The following is a 23,781-nucleotide window of genomic DNA, read 5'->3' on the forward strand; positions in this document are numbered from 1 at the left end:
CCTTTCTCGGGGTGCCTCCCGGGAGCTTAGGCCCAGGAGTTGTAAGAAAACCTCCCGCACTTGGCTGTGTGCTCTCTCTGCGGACTTGTAGTGGGTTGTGTACGTGTTTAAACAAGGGTGAGGGGGGAACTGTAGGCCCCCCTCCCGTGCACTTCTGATGCTCTGGCAGCTCTGTGTTTGGAAATGATTCCTCTGCGAAGTTTTTGCTTCGTATTGGTTTATGAAGCTTTGCGGAGCTAAGTTAAAGCAGGTTGAACGTGAGCGACTTGCAGCGTGTTTTACAGGCTGCAGTCGGTAGCGCACATCCCGCTTGGAGCGGCTCCGTTTGCCCAGAGCTGGAGTGGAAATGCTCTTGCCGTGCTGCCGCTTTCCTAGCGGAGGTATCGAGCCCGTGCGGTGGGAGGGAGAGACACTACAGCCAGGCAACAAAGAGCGCCGTGACTGTGAGCTTGGTGAGACAGACCGCGTGAGAAAATTAAATTAAGTTGTATTTGACCCTACTGAGATATTTATATACAAACAAAGCCTGCCTAAAATAATAATATTGTTAGATGTCTCACATGGGACAGATCCACGAAAATAACTTCATGAGGAATATTAAAAGGAGTAAATAAGTGACGTGAGAGTAATTTTTTTTTTAAATGAAGCCTCTATTGTAATTATTTAGGCATACACTATATCCATAGCTCACTGAACAGAGCAAAATACTTCCATTCTAGATACATGATGATATATAGCTGACTGCAGTCAGGCTTCTAACAAGTGACTGATAGTGATCTTTTATGTGTTTGCTGCTTCTTTTGCCTATGCCTTAAACGGATCTCTCTGCCCTCTTTGACGATTGAGGTGTTTTTCATGAATTTGTAAAAAAATGAGGAACCTTTGTATTGTCTTCAGGCATGTGAGTCTGCAAGCTTTTGGTTTTGACGTGTTGTCCAAATTTTCACAGTACATTATTTTTTCTTATGATCATATTAGAGCTGTTATTACAACATCTGAATGCCAAACAATTTAGAGTCTGGCTGGATGATACACATGTAAACTCTTTTCCAACATGCTGTGCTTAAAAAAAAATCCAGTATTTTACACATTAAAAGCTTAATTAATGGTTAGCATTGTAGACACTTTTAACAAGGCATCAAAAATAGCGTTTTGAAGCAGTGTTGTAGGATGGTGCATTTAATTATCATTATTGTTAATAAAGCAATAGAGATTTAAATGTTAGTCCGTGGTCACAGAACTCTTTTTTGAGTATTTTTTTCAGAGTTTACATTCGTCCAATGTGTGTCATATTACCTCGCAATGTGTGGAATAACAGTGGATGGTGATGTTTTTCTGTATAGAGTTAGCTGTTGGTAAAGATTGTAATTTTGCTTAGTTTTTATTGAATTTCTTCTCAAAAGTTCTGGACTTAGAAGTGTGCATCAAAATATTTATCAGTAGACTGATATATCTGGCTTAGGAATCTGCAGGAATTACTTATGACCTTTGAGGGGTGACAGGCATCTTTAATTACCACAACAGTACGTGATAAAGAACCATGGAAAATGCAATGCAGAGGTTGGGATTCATACCAAGAGTTATGGGTACAGAAAACTTAATGTAGTCTGAAGTTTATGTGCATCCATATATTGACCCTTGTTTATAATTACATTTGTTGTAATGGAAAGATTAAATTTTCCTAATACTTCATTTGCTGCTTTAATTAGAATCTCCTGCTATACTTGAAAGTTGCAGGCTTTTAAAAAACCTACAGCATTTTTAGATGCAAATTCTATTATGTCTCTTCAAAGACTGGATCTTAACATCCGAAGTTAACTGTTTTAACTGTTTCAGCTACTGTTTTTTTTCTCAGTTTGTACTTTGAAGTGTATTCCTTTTACCGTGTTAGGCTTTTAGAATGCTGAAGGCTAAAATTTCAAACAGTGTGCTACTTCCTAGATAGCAGGATCTGTGTTTGTATTCATGTGCCACGTTTAAAATTTTTAAATGTTTAGCAACTGACATTTTTAAAGTACTTTCTCAGTCACTGTTGCAGAAATGCTCAACATTACGGTATTTGGAAAACTAATTACTGCCTTGATCATGCATTTGAAAACCTCAAGACGTTTTGTAAATATTAATTAAATACTGCTCTATTGTTTTCATTTTATTAATGGGCAAAGAAAGGCATTTGTGTATTTGAAAACGTTTGCAGTATGTCTGTGGTAGAAAACTCGGTGGAAACAATTTAAGTGGTGGTTTAAAATCAGGTCTGCTGGCAGAGTTGCTTTTCTGGTGTAGTTGTCTACCTTGGAGCTTTATTCAATACAGTAGTTCTGACAACAGGGGCACTTTATGTACACATCCTCTTTCCTTCATTCCCAATACAGCTAGATAAGCTAGACAAAATGTCTTAGTGTAGTTCAAGCTAAAATATGAAGCAGAAGAAAGAGGAAATTATAACTAATTAAATTTACATCTCAGACTATTTTAAATTAAGCTTTTGTTTGTTTTTTTTAATGGGAGGAGATCAGCTGTATATGTCTGTTGATAAAGACTTGTTTTATAATGCTGTCTAATTGCATACTAAGACAGCTGTGTGGGAAGAAAAAAATGCTGTAACTCTCAAAGGTTGCAGTGGTTAAATTAGAAAGCAAACACAGATACCATCAGTAATGCACACTTCTAAAAGGAATGCCCCAATTCTGTGAAGACCTAATCTTGCACACTTCTCTTTTGGCAGAAAAAGGATGCAATGTTGCATTTCCTTAAAGATGTGGAAATTATTTTGAGTACCTACCCAGCATATTGAGATTTGGATTCAAATCCTTCTACTCTTTAGGGGAGCTGCCAATTCCCAAAAGGAATACCTTAACTGCTAGACCAGTGGGTGTTTGGTTTGATTCTTGAGGAGTAGTAGTCATTTAGGAAGGGAGTGAATATGTAGCCCAGGGACTTGCTTGATCAAGTACAAAATAATTATATGGATTCAGGTCTTCTTTCCTTCTTACAGACAAAGTGTTGAAAGAATAAAGGAAAGAGATTTTTCTTGGGGGTGTTTTTTTTTTCCCTAGCATGGTGTGAAATTTTGAATACTTAAATCTCTGATCTTTATGTTTGTTCTTATCTGACTCGGCCAGTTCCTACTCAAGTTGAATATTAAATATCTGAACAGTACCTGTAACACTTCCTTTTCATTTTAGAGCAGGTCTTGGTTGTTTATTTGTGGGTTGTGGAGTCAAGTAGGTGGCATGGCATTTATGTTCCCTTGTGGATCTAGTTCTGCTTTGTTCTAAGACGCCAAATAATTAGATATAGAAATGTAATTGTTTCAACATACCTGTGATTATTATCTGCTATAATAGGGCTGGTCAGTGACTTGTGTTTCCTTAAATTATTTGCCTGTTGCATCATGTATCTATTCTAGTTCTGGCAGTAATTGTTTTCTAAAAAAAAATAATGAATAAGAAATAGCTAATAGTTTTGTTTGAACATTTTTAATACTTGCTTTTGCCTCTAGTGTTCCATTGTTAAAATTTCAATTCTATGGTTGGAGAAAAGGCTCGTCTATTGATACATGTGACAAGACAGCTCATGGTCTTTAGAGTCTGAATTTGCTATAATTTATGAGCATAGACAGTAAACTCCTCATGTCCTACAGAGGTCTAACAAAACAATCGATGTTAAATAGAAAATCTGGGAAAATATAGCTTTTTTTAAGAAATAGAAGATAGAAACCAAACCACAATTTTCATTCTTGTACCAGGATGCATCTTCTGGGGAAGCTGTTTTAGGTTATGTGTGGTTATTTGGCTGTAACAAATAATTCAGAAGACTCTCAAATGTGGGAGTTTTTCTGGGGAAAAGCAGTTTAAAACGAGGAATGATTTCTGGCAAGGATATATTAGAAGTGATAGGACAGTTAAGAGGTCCTTTACAAAAGGTATTAGGAGCGCTCAAGTGTGGTAATAGTCAATGTGTTAGCATCTAAATCAACCTGGGTACCTGCATCAACTGAATAGCGTGAATTGTCTTGTGTGAAGTTGTTCAGTGGTTTCTTCAAGCCCTCTAGAAAGCTGAATTCAGTAAAACCATAAACCTTTGATAACTGGGAAGTGCCAGTGCAACCTCAGCATCTGCTCTTTGACCTGGTGATGGTGCTGGGAGGTGGCTGGTATGCATTCCGAGTCTGTTTCCAGACTTTAATTTAAAAGTCAGGAAGGAGAGCTGGAAAAGTATTCATTTAGGTACCAGTAGTTTTGAGTGGAGTTCAGAGTACGAATGTGTGAGCTCAAAGGAGGACAATGCATGCTAGTACCTGAAGGAGTCAATTCTCATTTTAACAGTATATTGTGAAGAGTATGCGAGCTGTGTGATGTCATAGGAGTGAGTTGTGTATACTAAAGAGGAATGAAACTTTAAAGAGCTTATCTGAAGGTAGATGAAATATAACTGACATTATGTCATGGTAAAAACACTGTTGAGAGAAATTACTTAGCTTTTGAGGTTTTCTAGAGCCAAATTTTGATCTTGATTTGGGTGGCAGAGAAATCAGCACGGTCAGCTCTCTGAATATTCAGGTAAAAACCTAAGTGTTTTCTTAGATCTCAAACCTGAATATTCAAGTGTAAACCCAAGTGTTTTCTTAACTGAGATGATCTTTACAATTAAGGTCAGTGGAGGTGGTATGTTTTGGTAATGTCTTGGCTGTTAGTCACTTATTTAGAAATCACTGGTTTTTAGTGTGGCAGAGGAGAAAACTAGGGAGGGAAGCAAGTTTGTCTGCATGGTGTTTGTGGTACTGAGTTAAATTCTTTACTGTCACAGATACCATGGCAACTTTTTCTTTTGAATGTGATGCCTTTGTGTATAAAGCTGAGGCCTCACCTTAATATCAGATCATGCAGTGTTCCTGCAATGTTGTGGTTGAGAGCTTGTGATTGCCCTTGTTTGTCTTGTTTTATCAAATTGCCATTTACTTGTCAGCTACTGTTAATTAAACTTAAGAGAGATTAATTATAGGTTAATTCAGTGTACCTTGGCTAAGGTAATTAAAGTTGCTTTTGTAGAAAAACTGTGTTATAGATAACTGCTTTGTGCATTGTAGAAAACTGCAAGTCTTGTATTGGCTAACAGAGCATGTTGCTAATTCCTCTGGTATGCCTCGTTTTCTACATGTTCTGCCATCTCTGAAAGCAAAGCTCAAGCCTTTGGGTTAAATGTGGAGATTGGAAATGGGTGAGGGTTTGGATTGCATAGGTTTGTATGATATTGATTGCACTTCTTACAGATGTTTATAATTGTTTTCAGAGAACTAATCTCTTCTTCCCAATGTCTGAAAGGCTGTGTGATGTCAGCAGAGAAACTTAGTCCTCTCTTACTGGGACAGTGGAGCATTAGTGGACATCACGTGCTTTCGCAGAATCAGTTCCTCTAGGATCAAGTGGTGATGGAATTGTTTAGTGGCACTAGGCAATGACATTTACATTTTGTTTGAGTGGTATTAAAAGTCCTCAAATGCAAGATAGAAGGAAATTGGTTTAAAATGGAACTGGGTACATGTATTTAAAGGTGGTGATTGTTGTACAAGAGTTAAAACCAACATTAAACAAACTCTTACCATTTAATTTTGTTTCAGTAATCAAGATAAGTTCTAAATTAGTAACCTAATTACTTACAGGCAGGAATTAGCACAGTGTCTTAGTGTAAAGTGAGGTAAAAGCTGATCAGCTCAACATTGTCCTCTTGGGCTGACTGACTAAAATGACTTGCTAGCCTCACCGTATTGGTTTAGTGGAATAGTCTGTTTCACATATTTATGTTTTTAAGAGTATAAACAGCACTAAAAATCCATTTGAGCCTAAGTTCTTGTTAGATTTGTAGACTCTTTCAATGGAATTATCAATTTAATTCTTTCGTGTTCAGAGAATATTAACTTGGTGTGTGTTGTGATCTTCTCTCAAGATTTTAGCTATTGTCATAAACACTTCTGGTGAAGTGTGTTCCTTCAAGCTGATATAATGAAGGCCAGCTAGAACTCTATAGAGGCAAGTTGCTTGGCTTCAGTGGAAAGAGAGCAGCAGTTTGAGGATTCTGCAGTCAGGTAGACTCTTTTCTGCTTTCAGCCTACTTAGATTTCTTCTTTCTTCATTAGCTCATCAAGCAAGATGTAAATAGTAAAGACTGAAAGTGTATCCCAAGAAAAGCTAAGAACTGAAAAAGTAAATGTCACTTGTACTTCCTCCCAAAAGATAAAATATTGAGGATGATTTTAAGATAACAGGTGAAAAGCTATTCAGCTAAGGTCTGGTTATTGTTATGTATTTTGTAGGTCATTTATTTCTTTAGGCTTTTGTTCATTTTGAAGTATGGAGAAGTCAAAATAATATGCAATGGAGAGCTATTTTTTCTTGACTGAAAAAAGAGAACCCAGCACCTAATAATATATTTTGAAGCAGCAGTGAAGAGTTGGTTTTGGCTTAAAGCTTATGAAGTAATTTTTAGGTTAAATGCTAATTTTTTGTGTCTATTTATTGAGACTAGTACACTTACTGCAATTAGGGATTAGTCTTAGGATCACTTTTGAAGAGTCATGATATATTGTTTTTCCATAGGTCTTTCCTGATTTAATGTGAACTTATATTTCTGACCATGCGTTTTTGGCCCCTTTTTCGTCTTCTTGCATTCTTTCCTTCTGCAGACCTTCAAACATGAGTGAGTCTGTTCTCTCTGCTTAGGGAAGATGAGCAAAACTGGGAGGGAAGCAAAGGTTCTGTGTGTTGGATCACACTACTTCTCTTTCTTTTGGGAAGAAGGACAAGTGACGTTTACTTTGTCAATTCCTACGTTTCCTTGGGATGCACTTAATGAAATTTGTCCTGTGAAAATGTGGTAGGTTATCTCAACTAGATGCTGTGCTGCACTGGGCTACAAGATTGTAAAGAGCTTGGTTTGGTTTCAAAAAGGGGAGAATGAAGAACTGGAATAACTGAACAATATTAACAAAACAATACTACAATATAATAATGTCAAAACTGTGGACTCCTTTCTGCTAAAATGTCATGGATGAGTCTGTTGATGGCTTAGCTTTGATCAGCAGTAGGGCCTTCTGTTATAAATTCATCTGTATGATGCTGAACTTGGAATCAGCATGATGTACTTGCTTGAGAAAGCAGCCGTAGAATTTAAATACCTCAGTTAAAGTTGAGATGGGATGATCTGCAGAAATTAAGTTAGACCTGCTTATGATGCGCCAACCTCTTTTTTGAAGCCTTCTGTAGTAGGGAAGTATTAAATATTTGCGTATATGTTCTTTAAAATTTAACAACTTGAGTTGCACACTTGAATTTATATATACTTTATCCCCTAAGCCAGTTTTTGACCTCTGTTGGTTAGAACTTCATACAGTTTCTCCTTATGTCAATATTTTTGAAGCCTTTTCTGTACAAATATTTAATGAATGCAGCTGCATACCTAAATGGTTGGGTAGTAAATGTAGACTGGTTTGTGTTCCCTCTTAAGTGCATACTCTTGTCAAGTCTTAGAAAGATATGTAATGCTGTTCATTTGATACTATGTGTGTTAGTGCTCCCTAAAACTTACGTAGTTGGGACTTCTTGTGATAATTAAAATTCCATACAAATCTTTAGTTCTTGATTTCTTAAAGCTAATTTGAAATTGAATATTCAGCCTTTAAAGTACTTAACGTGATTAATCATTGCCTGTTAAACTTATTTACAAATTGTTCGACAGTTCACATTGTGTTTCTGATACTTTCTGGTGAGATTGTGTTTTTTATTCTTGGATGGATTTGTGAGGATTGGCTCAGCTAATTCCTTCTACTTTAGAAGAAATTTAGATTGCAGCTACAGCTCTGGGGAATCCTAGATTTTGTGTCAGTTTTTGACCTTTTCCTGCTCAACTCCTCTGCTCTAGTTCATTTGCAGAATTAACAAGTGCTTGTTCCTCAGTCATTATGGTTCATGATGTGATATCTGAAGCAAACTGCCATGCCAGTCTTAACAATGAAGTGGCTGAGGTGGCAGCACATGTTCCCTCCTGACAGTTCTACTTTTGGGATCAGTGACTTCTGATGGCAGCAGCCTACAGCTGAGGATAGTAACTTAATCTGCTACAACAAGATTTGCTAGAGCTTGTCTATCAGCATCTTTAATTTAAGCTTGCTGTTCTTTTAGTTCAGCCTCATTTTAAGTCTTATTTTTTTCTTTCTTTGAAAAAAAAAAACCACAAGGAGAAATAATAATTGACCTTATTTTATGGTCTCTTCACAACAAATTCCATGTTAAACTTGTGACTTCTACTTTGAGAAACCCATAAGTAGCATATTATTGCTGACCATTACACTGTTTCAGGTATCATGGATTCGTATGTTGTTATTTTAGTATATTCATGCAGGTATATTTCTGAACATTTTTGTTTAGCAGGTATACCATGCAGAAATGCACTGCATCCGTTTAATGTACAGGACCACGGGGTGTACAGAACTGAAAGCCAGATAATGACAGCAGTAAAAAGTGTGAGACCTGTTACTCTTAAGACTGAAATGTTGTGCATGGGAGCTGTGTGAATGGGTGCTCTAAAGTTTAGAGGAATAAGAAAGTGTTAAAAGTATGTTTATGGATTTAGCTTGCTAAAACTTAAAGTTCTCTAATAAATACCCCTTGTTTGTATTCAGAATTCCAGAACTTGGTCTTGAAAGAGCATAGGTGCATACTTAGAATGATTTGAGTTAGTGGAGCATGAAGGTATTCATAAATCTCACTGACCTCAAATAATAGATTCTGATTTCAGTACCTAATTTGTAACATTATTTTTTCACTCTAACTCAGCATATTTTTAATCTGTGAACAATAAGTAAATATATGGAAAAAATACTGTTTCTTTACATGAATTCAGAATTCATCAAGAACAAAAAGGTTATGAATGCCAGTCCTCTTCTCTAGATAAAACTGACTAAAGAGTTTTTTAATATAAAATGTGAGCTGGCTTCAGGTAGAAAATACATCTTAGACAAGTATCTTCCAGTGAATTGGTCAGTTGGAAAAAAGGATGTGAAGCTTTCGGTTCAAGTTTCAAAACACCTGGAAGTGATGGACCACCTGTGGGATACATAAAACTTACCCAACCATGGGATACCTAAACCTTTCTAATTTTGCTTTATTATTTCTGCTTTGCAAAAATAAATTTTGTTATGTCAAGCACTGTAGCCTTGGTAGTGGTGGAACAAAATTCTCTGCCTGCATTGCTGAGATGATTTACAGTCTCTGGGGACCAAAAAACTACAACTACACTCCAATACTTTAAGTGAGATATTATTAACAGAATGTCTCTGCTAAACAGATATGTTCCTAAGAATATAATAATTGATTTGATTTAAAAAGTTGTCAGTTTCTGCAGCTTTGAAGCAAAAATCACAGACTTGAAAAAAATTGAATTCATTGTTGTAAATATTGGGTGTCCTGTCTAATTAGTCTGTTTCCATTGATAATCATCAATGACTGCTGCATTGATTGTTTTGAAAATTTCAAATGGATTTATAGCCCATCCTAAACTGCATTGTAGTAAGTGTGAAAGTGACAGTTTGAAGTGACAAAACAAATAATGGATAACAGGTAATGTACATCCCAAAATTAGTTTTTTTCCTTAGTAGCCAAAGGTGAAAAGTAACAATAAAGTGTAGAAATTTCATCAAGACACTGTGAAAATCACATCTATCTGCTCTGATTTGCCTCGCTTATACTGTTGGTTGATTCAGCACTAAGGATTAAACCCAGTGACCAGAATTGCTAGTTGGTTATTCCAAGTGTAGAATCACAGAACGTGCTGAGTTGGAAGGGACCCACAGGGATCATTGAGTCCAGCTCCTGGCCCTGTACAGGACACCCCAAGAGTCACACCCTGTGTCAAGAGCATTGTCCAAATGCTGCTTGAACTCTGTCAGGCTGGTGCTGTGACTGCTTCCCTGGGGAGCCTGTTCCAGTGCCCAGCCACCTTTGGGGCGAAGAGCCTTTTCCTAAAATTCAACCTAAACCTCCCCTGATGCAGCTTCATGCCATTTCCTTGGGTTCTTCATTGGTGACCAGAGAAGAGATCAGTACCTACCCTTCTATGTGAACAGTGCTGCAGCTCTACTCAGGTAGTCAGTGTTTTTCCCATGTTATTTGAAAAAGTGGCTATTGCTCTCTATGCTCTGGTTCCAGACAGGATGGTAAAGTCACCATAGTGTTCCTGGCTTGTTCAGAAAAATTATCTGGATGTTCTTGGTCTGTTCGGTTCTCCCATCTCTGATAAATTCTTGGTGTTAAATGCTTCCTTTGGGCAAGAACCTGTGTTCTCACTGTGCAAAACTATAAAGGGTATTCCTACAACCTTGCCTTTGTTTCCTGTTATCACACAGCATGCATGTAACAAGTGTTCAGAAGGGGTGCTGAAAAAGAAAGTAATATGCAGAGCTGTTAGTGAACAACCTCTGTCTGTAAGGCTTTAGGACAATATGAGAGGAGCTGCTTTCAAGCAAGGGACTGGTGCTGTTCTCAGTGTATCTACTGGGTTACAGGTTGGGCTAACCTGTTGGACTTTTCAGTGAGATATTATTAACAACTAATACTGCTTCACATTTCTGCTAACCTCTCATGAGGAGCTCTAAGCCACAAAGATTTACTTTTGTTCCTTTGGATGAATGGTACAAAACTGAGTATCTACCATTACTTCTGGCACTTTCGTACTATGACAAACTATTTCCCAAACTGATTTTACTTGCCTTGTATATGGCATTCCAAATCTCAGTTAAAATTCTTTGCTAGAGGTATTTTCAGTCTACCAGACTGTGCCTGAAAGACCATATTCAGTGGCTTCATAATTAGACTCTTTGCTGTCTCTAAAAACAACAGTCGCATCTTCTAGTGAATAAAGAAGGAATTCAAGCTTTGTGCCCGGACAAAACCTGTCACCTAGCCAGGACCCTGCAGAGCCATACTGCCTGATGCACTGATATGCCAGGGAGGGAGCAGTCTGTTTTCTGAGAGCCCTGTTCTCTATACTTGTGATTAAAATGTAGGTGCCTCAGATAATAAGTTGTCAAGAACTTGGAGTGCCTAATTAGCACAGCAGAGACAGAAATTAAATTTATCATGGTTTATTAATTTTAGGCCATTGCTGTTTGTGCTGGACCCAAGAACTTCACCATGTAATTTAATTGTAGTCCTCTAAACTTGTATCTGCAGATTTTGCTGTTATGCAGTTTCCCAGAAATATCTCTATTGCAAATTTATTTTTTTTTCCAGACATTATACTGAGTGGTCCTTTGAAAATTTGCTAAAAGGCTGTTTTTAACTGACCTGTGGTCATGGCAGTCCTCCTCATACTCTTGCCTCTGTGGTGAAAAAAATTTACTGAGGTCCTGACATGTCTCCCTTTGACATGGGGGATGAAGGGAGCCAGTAACATTGTTCTCATAATGCTATTTAGCTGCTATAGCTGTGTGATAGCTTGACTAAAATCATGTTCTTGTATTTGCATGTCTTTTCCAGTTCATGTAACTATTTGGTTCATTTTGTGCATTGCCCTTCATTACTTTTGTAAGCAAACCACTTTTTTGGTCTTAACTTTTGTCAAATAGCCTTTTAATTAAAAATGAATTATTTAACTCCTGTAGGCTGTTCCTTATCTGTACATCTCTTTGTGTATTTTTTTGTTTCATGTGTAAATCATGTCATGTCTCTCTAATTTACACTACTGGTCTTTAGACAGTACTGGTTCTTTTAAGATGAGCAAAACCTATTCTGGGTGTATGGTCTACTCTACAATTTAACTTTGAAAAATCTGTAATTCATCAAAAATTGCAGTCATTTTGGTGATGGAGAGAGACCACTGTTTTATATGCAGATGACCTCATGATCTCAGAGCTTTTTGCTACTGAGAATGGTAGATACCTTTCTCTTTGGTTTGTTTTCTGCCACTTTATTCTGATAAGCTGGCTGTTGTGCATTGTGATATAAGGTGGAGGATGTCTCCATGTTGCAGAATAATATCTTAAGTTCAAGTGGGGAAACTGGTAGGAGGATGTAGCTTGATTGCTCTGAAACATGGATATACGTGCTTGATGAGGGATAGGTGGTGTATACTGCTGCATCTTGAAGTTTTTCAGCTGTGCTGCTCCAGTGCATTGTGGGAATTTACTGTTGTGAAGTCTTGAAAAAAGTATGTTTAGGAAACTGTAGTCTTCTGTTTTAGTTGGTCAAAGCTCTTCAAATTGCTAGGCAAGAGAAGGACCAAATATTTGCAAACTTTACAGTGACAAATGTACATAATGTAGCGACTAGAGTGCTTGCAGCCTGTCAGATGCCATGGTTAGGGTCAGGATAAACCTGCCTGTCTCTTCGGATGACTGCAGTGAAGGCCTAAGATTGGTCTGTGGTGGATCTGGTGCTTCACAGTGGTATTAGGTGTTCTGTCTTCTAATTTTGCTGCTTTTTCCTGTTGCTCACAAGATATATGCACCAGACTGGGTAGTTATAATTTCTACATACATAACCCTTTCGGTTTACTTTTCATCACATTTCATATACCAGAATCAAAGAAAATATGCTTGCTTTCTATCTACTCTTCTGTCATAGAGAGAAAACACAGTTTATCTCTTCCAGTGGACCATAACTTTCACTCTTTACTGTTACCGTTTGGCTGACCTCTTTGATCTGAAAAACTTTGTGTAAAGACAGTGGCAGCTTCCCAAGCAGCATACAGCAATGCTGATATTGGCCCTAAGCCCCATATCTAGTTAGTGTTCTTGCTGTCTGTTCTGTCATCTTAGCCTTGCTCCTTGACAATGGATTCTGCTTTTTATACAAGCAGGGAATTTGGAGTACTTTGACTTTGCTGTTGGTTTGATTATTGCTGGAATGGATAATTACTCTGGATTCTCCTTATATCATTTAGTTCTAGACTCCCCCCTTTTTTTCTCCCAATTTTTGTCCTCTACGTTTTCATTCCTTTCTCTGGTTTTTCTCAGGAAAAAACAAGGTGGGTCCTCCTTAGCATTCATATTGTATACAGCTTCTGGTAGTAGTCTGGAGCAGCAATTGACGCCAAGATGCCTGGTTTTGCAATAGGCCAAGACTGACAATTTTGTGTCAAAAGTGCTGAGAATATTTCCAGGTGTTCTGACTTTCATTGATGGTGTATGCCATCATTTATGGTATGTTTTTGCAATCAGTCTGTCTCAGGCTGACTTCATAATTGTAACAGTGTTTTCCAGAATGTTTCAGTGTCGTGGTGCAAATTGCAGTCTTGTACTTTGACTAGTGTTAAGTTGCTGATTTGTCTCCACCTCTAGAGGAAGACATCCGTCTGTGTGGTCTCAGCATGAGGGCAGCGTCCAGGCTTCTCATTTTGCTGAAGGGTTTACAAAGTAATACTTTCACTCAAAAGTTGATACTATTACAGTTATGTAAAGATGATTTTAATTAGGGATGCCCAGAATGTTATGGTTCTTTTTATTCAAAGTATTAGTTTAGTAAAACAGTCAAAGACTAATTTACAGAAGACTATTCTTTAAACCAAAGAACTGCCAGATATGTTGCTAACACTCTCAGATAAGCTTAATTAGGGAAATTTGGCTCTGACTTCTGAATTTAATAGTAGTTTGTGTTCAGTTGGACGGCATTTGTGTTCTTATGAAGCTTCAACTTTCTAATAAGTGTGTTCCAAAGGAGTCTATGCTCTGGTGGTTCTGGAATGTTTAGTCAAGACACTGTTACTTCAAGTGGCTATAAATGAGAGAGTTTACAGTTTATGTCTTTGGGGTTATTTTGGGACACTGAGTTCTTACATTCTGATTCAGAAGGGCCTGATGGCTAAGCTATAAATATTGGGTAATAAAATGTTGTGATGCTTTCTTTAGAGAGATTTATCAGGTGTGTTGGTGTAGTGCATGTATATGTGTTTGCATCACAGGTATGTATAACTTGTACAAACTTAATCTCTAGGTATTTGTTTAAGGGGTTGAGTGTGTGATAGAGTCTTCTGGGTATTGCTCAATAACCTTTTTGAATATATTCTTAATGTTTCCTGCCCTTTTGTAATGCAAAGATATCCTGCATTCATGAGTTGAAAGCATTCTTACGTCTCTTCCCATTTTCTTGTTAAAAAATACCTCAGTTGCTGAGATCTGACATTAGCACCAGGAGGAAATCTTTCCTTAAGAGAAGTTTCCTTATCTTGCATCCATTTTTTATTTTAACTTAGCTTAAGTTTACTTAACTTTATTTTAATTTAATTTTTGTGCACACTCACTTCAGTGAAAAGTCATGTCCTAATAACTTACCTCTCTTACACTTTTCTATTGAGAAATAGAAACTTGTTTCAGGTGACAAAGTAAAAATTTGTGAAAGATAAAGTGAGGACAATCAGTGAATTTTGAATTTGCACATAAAACTAGGGAATTGTATTGTGATTTCCAATTTCTCTTGCTGTTAACATTTTCTTTACTATTGTTAATGTTAACATTTTCTTTTCAACAGTGGGTCATAGTAGGTAATATGAGTTTATGGAACCAGTTTTAGTTGTCAGACACTTCTGCGTTCTAGCTACGTGGCAAAATGTATGTTTAGTTTAGGTTTTTGGGGTGTTGGTTTGTTGGTTTTTTTAACAAGCAATTGTGTATATGTTATTATAACAAGTGTAAAGTACAGATTAACATACATTTCACTGTTTATCTGTTTCATTGGCAGAGAATATTAAGCATGACTGAGATTTTTTTTTAGTAAAAACCAAAGCTGATTATTCATCTTTCAACTCATGAGTTGGGTGGGAAAAAATGGCTTTAAAGATGCTACCAAAGAAAAAAAACATTTTAAACAAAGTTTATAGCACTATTGTTTGAAGAGTCATCTTCAGTTTGATTAGTATAACAGTTGAGAAGAAAAACTTCCTTAAGTTCAAATGATGTGTTGGAAGTTCATTACTCTAAAAGATTCACTCCATGATCCTAAGCAAAGAAAGGTTTCTGCTCATTCCACTTTCCTAAGTCTTGAAATTTTGTTCCTTAACGTGATTTGAGAGTTCTGAGGAGGGACTTATGTCACTTAGCTTGTCAGTGGTTTTCCCTGGCTTCCACAGTCATGTTTAATATCTTCATTCAACAGCTCAAGTGATGACACAGTTTTCTGGACAGGATTATTGCACCATTAGACACTAAAAAATTTGTCTGGCGTCATGTAGAAAGGAGTCTTACATTCCTGTGAATTTGTCCCAAATTTCTAATGTTTTCTTAATGAAAAGAACACATGCTTTAACGAAGTTTCAGAAACTGAATGGTCATTCTTTGATTTAGGAAAAGCTCTGCATTCGGTTAGGTACTTGAATTCACTTAGCAGAAATGAGTTTGTTCCTGTCAGGATTTTATTTTGATTTATGTAACAGATTGCTAACATTAGGCCCAAGAGTCCACTTAGATTTAATAGGAAAGGGTGAGACTGTTTTTATAAGGTACAGAAGGTCTCTAATGTTATGTCTTTTTAGCCCTGTGAAGTTTTCTTATGTGTTTTTATTATGAAGTCTAGTAATGTAGGTTATTTATAGAGTATTTGATTTTCACATCCTATAGTGAAATTTTGGTCATACTTCACATAAAATATTTTTCTGCACATTTTCAGTGCGGCGTGTGTTTTAAGTTACTGCATGGTGTAGGTATGTACAACAGGTTTCCCTTATAGTGTGACCCAGGAATCAGCATGAGTTCCTTGGTCATGCTTGGCATTACTCCTGCAAGTTTATAAGTTCATTGTGATAAGTACTGGGAAAGGTGTTTTGTAGTTTTTGTCCATTCCTAAGTGGTCATCCATATATGAATTCTGTTGTATGCCTGAGGTACTACTTTTGTTTGTATTAGTGTTTGACCAGTAAGTGTACTGTTTAATCAGTAGGTGGTCTGTTTAATGCCTTCTGCTGCAGAAAATTAAGATCTGTGTTATTGCTGTCCTTTATAAAAGAAGGGGGAGGGGGGAAGCTCTTGCTTCTGAGTTGTGGATTATACTACTTACATAAAGATAGAGAATACTAGTGAGTATCCTCAAGTAATGAATGTGCAGAGATGTTCAGATACTGAACTCACCATGTTAAACACTAGGGTGATTAATTTACCATTTTTATTTGGGAGGAAATATGCTCAAAAATAAATGTAAATTTTGTGGTGCTTTACACCCACAGTGTTTGAGCGTGCTTTTTAAGAGAAAGCAATACTTCCCTTTCAACTGCCCTGTTTACCTCATCAGGAAGATATGCAAATGGTTGTAGGTGTGTGGTTGCTTTTCTGTGGTGTTTTTTTTTTGGTGGTATTTTGTTTTTGTGGGTTGTTTTTTGGTTTTTTTTTTTTTTTTTGATTGTTTGTTTTTTTGGAAGATTTTGTTTGGGCTGTTTAGGATGAAAAGAATCAGTAGGTGTTGGTGAGATTTTTTGTGGGAGGTGAGGAGAACTCAGAATATGGTCCCATAAGATGCAGTCCTGTCTGGACTTGTCTCCCTGCTGTCAGGGCTAGGAGTTTGTACTTGTCTTTATTCTTACCTCTTTACCTCCTGGTTTCAAAACATGTGCTCCAGACCCTTATGCCAATCTTGTCACCTTTCAGATTATTGTGAACTGTTCTGGCGTGCCAATTTGACCAAAACCAACCAAACAAAAGTATTTTGTGACATTCTGCAATCTTGTTGAATTGAAATGGCTTGGTGACAGATTTGACAGGCTTCAAAACTGTCAGAGAAGGTAATGGCTGTGCAACCCAAAAGTGGAGAGCATAAGGGAGCAGTCAAGAGCAAGAGTAATGAGACTGCAGGTCTTTGGCAGCTGCAAAGTAGCACAGCTTAACAGTCCAAGGAATCATACTGACAGTCTCTTTTTTGGTTCTTGTCATAAATTCATGAACTACTGATTGTGTTTGGAAGGCTGCAGAAGTAGGGCACACTTGAAAGCCTAGTCAGCTTTGTTCTTTTCTAGCAGTTGGCAGTTAGTTATGCACAAACATATGAATTATGTGAGTTCCCTGAAAAAATTACTGTAGTGTTTGCAAATACTAAGTAATGTGACTGACACAGTGTAAAGAAACTACAGTACTGCAAATTCTCAGCAGTTTTTTCAGCCTGCAAAATGTTGAGTTTTGACTTTGCCATTTGTATTCTCAGAACTGAGAAGCATCCCAGCAGATTTCATGGACCTGAATTTGGTTGAGCATAATCCTCTGGAATCTTCAACTGTCCCCCATTGATTGGTTCATTAGAGGATACATTTGCCGTAGTTATCCGTTGCACTTGGCGTGGCTGAGGAGAGTTTCTTTCTTCCATAGTACCAAGGGCTTCTGTCATTTATGTCTAGCAGGGCATTTCATCATACTAGTAATACTGAAATGGCTAAAAACATTCATACACACTCCCATGGCTTGTACACCTTGCTTACAGTTCCCTTCAGAAAAATCAACTACAGATTATGCTAATTAGACAAAGAAAACCGTACACCCATGAAGAGAAAATACTTCTGGAAGAAAATTTTTAAAATTATGCAGCATTTTTTAGGGATTAGCTCAGTGAAACTGTCACCACCATCTCAGATGAATTTAGGAATGAAAGTCTTGTGACATCAGAGATCTGAGTACTTAAAATAGTTTGTGCACTGGGTTTTTTCCCTATAAATAATGAGAGAAGAGCTCAAATGGAATGTGGTTGTTCTGAGTTTGTGGTGTGTGATTGTGAGTCCTGTGAAGCTGAGAGAATAATTGTATAATTTTGTGATTGATGTCCTGTTTTTCAGAATGTCAATTTTTAGAAGTCTCAACCTATTTTTGTGGTCAGAAAAATAGTCAGAAGATCCTTATCCCCTTTGCCCCCACATACCTGTGAATAACATAGTGACACAGCTAATCAGGTTATATCATTGGGGATCATTTAAAAAAAGCTTTTAAAATCATCCCTGACACGCATCCAGTTAATCTTGAAAAATAGAGTTGAAAAGAGAGCCTGAGGAGGATGGCCACATGAAAGAAGCTAGCACATGTATCTTGGTTACATAATGTTGTAAGGTTTTGCTTTTTTGAACTTCCAAAGCCTATAGGCTCAGTTATTCATATGATTGAGCCTATAGCTCAATCATGTAAAATAAAAGACAGTCTTGGTCCCAGTATCATCTCTGAAAACTGTTGAATTAGATAGCTAACATTTTGGCATTTTTGGATGAAAGGTTTAGATGAATAGCTGTATTTCCATTTTCTTTAGTTGATATTTCTTAATTGAATTCAGCAGATATTGGAGTATTAAAATGAGTAAAGAAGAAGTTAGACTTTCGTTAGAGTATTGTAAATGTGGCTTAAGAATAACTTGCTGTGGAGTACTAAACTAATGCCATTTTGTGTGAATTTACGCATCTGATGAGATGTAAATTGTGGAACATTGTAACTTCAATTTAATTTGGGATTAATTAATTTAGCTTTGGTTCAGTCACCTCTTCGATGTGACAGTGTCACATACCTACTAGTACCCATGAAGGTTTGCTATTAATACTATGTTTCACATAGAAGCAGTGGCAAGCTTTGACGTTAAAAATAACATGCTAAAAAACATGGGGAGTTAAAATGAGACCAGAATGCAAGAGCCTGAGCCAACAAGTACACATTTTGAAGGGGGTTGGAGAAATCTTACTAGAAAACTAAAATAGCAGCAGTGTTTTTAATTTCAGAGGGACTATAACCACCGTTTAAAGTGAGGACAGTCATATTTACTTTTAAGACAATGAAAGCTGAAGCCTTAGCTGTGAATGGGTGATAAGAAATTACCGTCTTGTTAGCATGCTTCTGGCTGTCCTGTGAGATCTGTTAACAATCCCTGGAATTCTAGGAATTTCTTTTCTCTTCATTTGTTATGCTTGAAGGTTTCTAAACATTTAAAAAACTACTCACTTAATAGTATGAGAAAAAAGGACTTACCTCATGTCATATTTTCATTGCATCTTATAGGCATCCATGTTATCCACTCATATCTATATATAAAATAAACGGGTTTTGTCACCGGGATTATGAGTGCTAAAGATCTGATTAGAACTGAGTATTCAAATGTATGCATAGTTGTAGCCTATTAATCTAAGCCCTGCTGGAATGCTGGGGTGGTACATCTGTGTGCTGTTTTGGGGTGATGTGGGCTCAGACCAGTTCACGAGCTGTACTACTGGATGTTTCTGTGAGCTCTCTTTTGAAACAGCTTTGAGGTTTTTTTCAGGTTTTCACTAATTGCTGCAGAGACTGCCCTCTGTTGTGCGCGACACCACAGTTTAGGACTTGTCAGCACGGCTGTGTTGAAGCTTTATGGAGGATACAAAATATAAACAGAACCTAGAACATAAATACTATGTTACAGAATTGCTTGACTGACTTCCACAGGTATTTAAACTTTTTTTGTCTAGCTATGACTTGTAGCAATAAGCTTCTTGAAACTTACTCTAGTTTGTTTCTGTTTTCATTCCCTCTCACCCCAGCTGTAATTTTATTCTCCTCCCTGTCAATTTTTCATTTGATCTAAAAAGCAGAAATTAATGATACGTAAGTAGTAGTGTTTATTTAAAACAAAGGGAATTGTGGTATATGTTTATTCTTGGTGTTTTCAACAGTTGTTTCAAATCTCAGTCAACTTAGGAAGCACTTTGTTTGTGTAACTGAAAAGAAAAAGTGTTGATAAATGCAGTAGAAAGATGTGTTACTACTAGAGAAAGCTTCGTGTGGAGTGGTTCTGTGCTATTATGTGTGTGGCTTGACCTGTGCTATCAATTTTAGCGGATTAAAGGAGCTCACTGTTGCTATGCTAACCAAGAAAGGTTGCTGCTGATAGAACAGGCAGCATTTGTCTTTCACAGTGAGATGGGAAGGAATTTAAGTAAGCCTTAATTGTTCCTCTCTCTTCATAAAACTGCTGCAGAGGTACCTTGCATGTATTTTACTGCAAAGATGCAGTTACTGGAAGGAGGTCTGAGTGAGGTGGCTGCTGAATGACATGATGTACGTGTCCTGTTGGTGCCTGTTTTTCATGGAAAACACTTTGTTCGTATCTGTTTTGTAGGGAGTTGCCTCTTGAGTCTTTTGAAGTTGATACTGTAGGCCCATTCTCAAGCTCTGACTTTTTTGATTGGTGACATTGCATTAACAGATAAGCAAGCCTAATAAAATCTGATGTCCTAAATAGACCACAGTTCTTAGATGTAATACCAATGTGATATAAAAATGTGCTTATAATGTCCCAGGTTTGCAGGCTGTGCAATTTGTTTATACCATTTATAAAACTGGAATCTAACCTTAGCATCTGAATTTTCAGTTTCATTTCAATTTCTCTGTGCTTTAATGCTGCAAATTAACATTGCTTTTGTTTTTGTTCTTTTCTAAATCACCAATGTGACTTAGAAACTGCGAACAGTGAAAATAATGATCAGTTTGAGGGTTTAGCCCTTTTTGCTGTTGATTCACATATCTTGCACGTTTAAGTGAATGTGGAATGCTAAAACCTCTCCACATGTCTGAGAGCCCTTTGAAATTCACATATTGTACGGAGTTACTGTGCTTGACAGGTGTTATAATGAACTCTGTTTTGAAATTATTGTAACAAGTGTCAGCTGGATATTAAAGGAAGAGTTCGCTTCCAATACTAGAGTCTATGCTAGAATATCTAGTTATAGGAAAGAATACTTTAAATAATAATATTAGACTGAAAAAACAAACCATGCCAGAAAGTAATTTTCTTGAACATGTTGCAAAGCTAGTGTAAAGGTTCTTTTTTCATTACAGATTTTTCTTTTGTAAACTAAAGACAAGAGGTATCAAATTGCCATAAATTTTGTAACTTTTACTTATTTTTGCAAAACATCAGTCTGTTCCAGGCTATATCAGTTATTTCAGGTACTATTAAGAGTCATAGGAAATATCTGTGAAGTATTTTCTGTCATAAATGCTAATCTTTAATTATCATCGCATAGTGGTAGTCATTTTTACGCTGTGCAACGTTGTTTGTGTTGTGTTTTCCTTTATGTGATTGCTTTCCAAGTTTCCTAATCTTGCAGATTCACTGAAATCCCATTGAAGAAAAAATGATGCATAGGAGATGATGAAAGGAAAGCTGGGAATTATTTTTTATTTTCCTACACCAAGCTTCCATTTGTAGAATTATTGAAGTGTTTTACTTTGGTAAATTTTGGTTTTCATGGCTTAGATTTTGCTTGCCTAGCATCTGAAGTACTGAGTAAAAATACCAGAAGACACACTATTATGTTAGCCATTAATAATACATGGCAGAGATCTATAGCATAGTTTTATGCTCATATTTTATTAGTAGTTCAAATATCAGGAAACATCTTGTATGTGATTTTAATCTAATTTCTAATCCACTTCAGCAACCTAGAATTCATCTTCCAGTTGTTTTTAATTAATATTTTAATATACCATGTCTGTTGTGGTATATGGCTTTAAGCTGATGATAAATCCTTGCACTCTGCTAATGTTTAATATCTATTTCTTGTGCTTATATTAAAATTACAAATGTAGGTTGGGCTTTTATGCTCTAATCTGTGCCAAAACTAATGAAATTTCACTGGAGATAAGCACTGGACTTCCTTGCAGTCATTCAGAATTTGCAGCTTTAATGAATTTTAAAAAGGGAACTATCAGGTCTAATCATACTTCTAGCAATGAAAGAATTTTAAACACTGCTGAAATGTAACACACAACCTCAGCCTCCAGAAAATGTCATTTTTGCTCTTTGGAAGTCACTGAAGCAAAACAAATTTAATTTTACTGTACAGAATTTAGTTGTTAAAGCAATTAGGATTGCTATGCACACCAGCCACAGTCCCCAGGAAGCAAATGAAAACTTAAATCAGCTTACAGCACTTCTGTTTCAGTCCCTGTTAGTATATATTTTATTCTAGCATTTGCCTTGCACACCAAAATCATTGCATTTATGTATGTTTATTCTTTTACAGAGCTTTTGGGGTCTGTGCTTTATTTAATGTATTCAGGATGTTTAAAAAGGTGTTAGAAGCCTGACATTGTTAGCTGTGAAGAATGAAGAATGGTGGCTTGTAAAAAATATAGTATTTTTGAGAATAGCTAGTATAGTTACCAGAACAGTACTTGTGCTTTTTCTTTAATTTTGCTGTTATGAACTTGCATCAGAGATATGGTTTGTTTGCTGTTCATAATTACATCCCAGTCAGAATTGTATATGATGCCCAGTGGTGACCAGAATGAATGAAGTGCTGTTTTTCAATAGCTATACTAACATTATCGGTTTTTAGAAATCTTCCTTTGGAAGCCAAAAATGAAAGTAATCTGTGAAGAAGATATTTTCACATAAACTCTCCAGGACTGTGTTGGTAAGGCTTGTGATACAAAGTTGGACTGAGAGAGTTATAAATCTGATTTTGGAAAGCTCTACGTGTGATGTGGAAACACTAAGATTCCCCACTTAGATATCAGCAGTTCAAAGCAAGATGTTCAAAGCCATGATTTAACCCCATTAAACTTTGAGCAATCAAGCTATATAACAGACTCTTGTACATATCTAGAAAGTACAAGAACTGCTATTACCACGTTCTGAAGTGGAAAGGAATTGTCAATTACAAATGTTATTATGTAGATTGTACATATGAACTAGTAAAAATTATTGTTATTGAGTAAGTCTGCAAAATTTTCTCCATAGAACTAAATATTAATTTGGCAAAATAAGCTTCTCTTGGACTGAAATTCTGTTTCATTGGATGCACAGTGTGCAGAGAACAGACTTTGTGTAACAACCTTCTATTATTGTTGCTGTCACAGAATTTTTAAAATTGCAAAAGAAACCTTCAGAAAGAAAAACGAAGAGAACATTTTCTGAAATTATCCATTTACGACTTTTGATGCCATGTATATTGGTTAAAATGAAATTTTCTGTTCCTAGTACCTCCCTTAAGCTGAATCTAATTTTTAATCTCAGCTATGCTACACCTTCATTTGAGAACCAAATTAAAGGTTTTATCAGTGTAATATAATTTTTTTCATCCTTAGGCCCATTGTGTAGAGGGACTTGAGAGCTGATCTGGGTTTTTTCTTTCCTTATGTGTTTATTTCATTTATTGCAGTTGGGCAATAGCATTTTTCCAAAACAGTTGGAGGTGAGGATTTGTGATGTCTGATGCAGACCTGAGACAACAGGAAGGAGGAGAGGGGCTTAGGCTTGGCAGGGGTCACCCGTTATCAGAAGTTCTTTGATTAAAGGAAGTTGTTCAGCATTCCAGACTTGCAGCATGCTTTTATGGATAACCAGCTAGCTATATTTGGGGTCAGGTTTTTGTGTATTTGGTTTACAGCATAAATTCCATAAGGTCAAATTTTAGTTAGCCTGAAAACATGATATTTTATATAATATGAGCGTGATTCATTTGCTGTACTGTTTATTGCTGGTTTTAGAAGTATCTAGCTTTCTAGGACACCAGAAATACTTTTTATTTAAAATTCCAAAATTCTTAAATTGTCAGTGTTTTCTGACTGTTGCTGTTAAAGTGTGACTGCAAGAGAGCTCTGATTTTCTGTAGCTTTTGTTTCTTTTTTACTTGATTGACTCAGATCTTGCATACTGAAAGTAGGCAGCTGTTATCACAGCTGACTTAAATGTCTTGGTACCCTGTTCATAGAATTTATATGTCCTTTGTGTCTTGCACACAGTTTATACTGAAAATGTGAGCAGTGTTACTAAGGTTGCCTGTTACTCCAGCCTATATTTTTGT

General features: G+C 36.6%; 1 protein-coding gene across 1 annotated transcript in view; it reads left to right on the forward strand.

Moving 5' to 3' along the window:
• Positions 1-261: 261 nt before the first annotated feature.
• Positions 262-23,781, forward strand: part of MPP5 (membrane palmitoylated protein 5) — a 54,575-nt gene continuing 31,055 nt past the window's right edge. Inside the window, exon 1 of the mRNA XM_031064275.1 lies at positions 262-452. The gene's annotated coding sequence lies outside the window, so the exon portion shown is untranslated. The remainder of the gene's footprint in view (positions 453-23,781) is intronic.

Source organism: Geospiza fortis, unplaced genomic scaffold, assembly GCF_000277835.1.
Source record: "Geospiza fortis unplaced genomic scaffold, GeoFor_1.0 scaffold54, whole genome shotgun sequence".
NCBI classification, from domain to species: Eukaryota; Metazoa; Chordata; class Aves; order Passeriformes; family Thraupidae; genus Geospiza; species Geospiza fortis.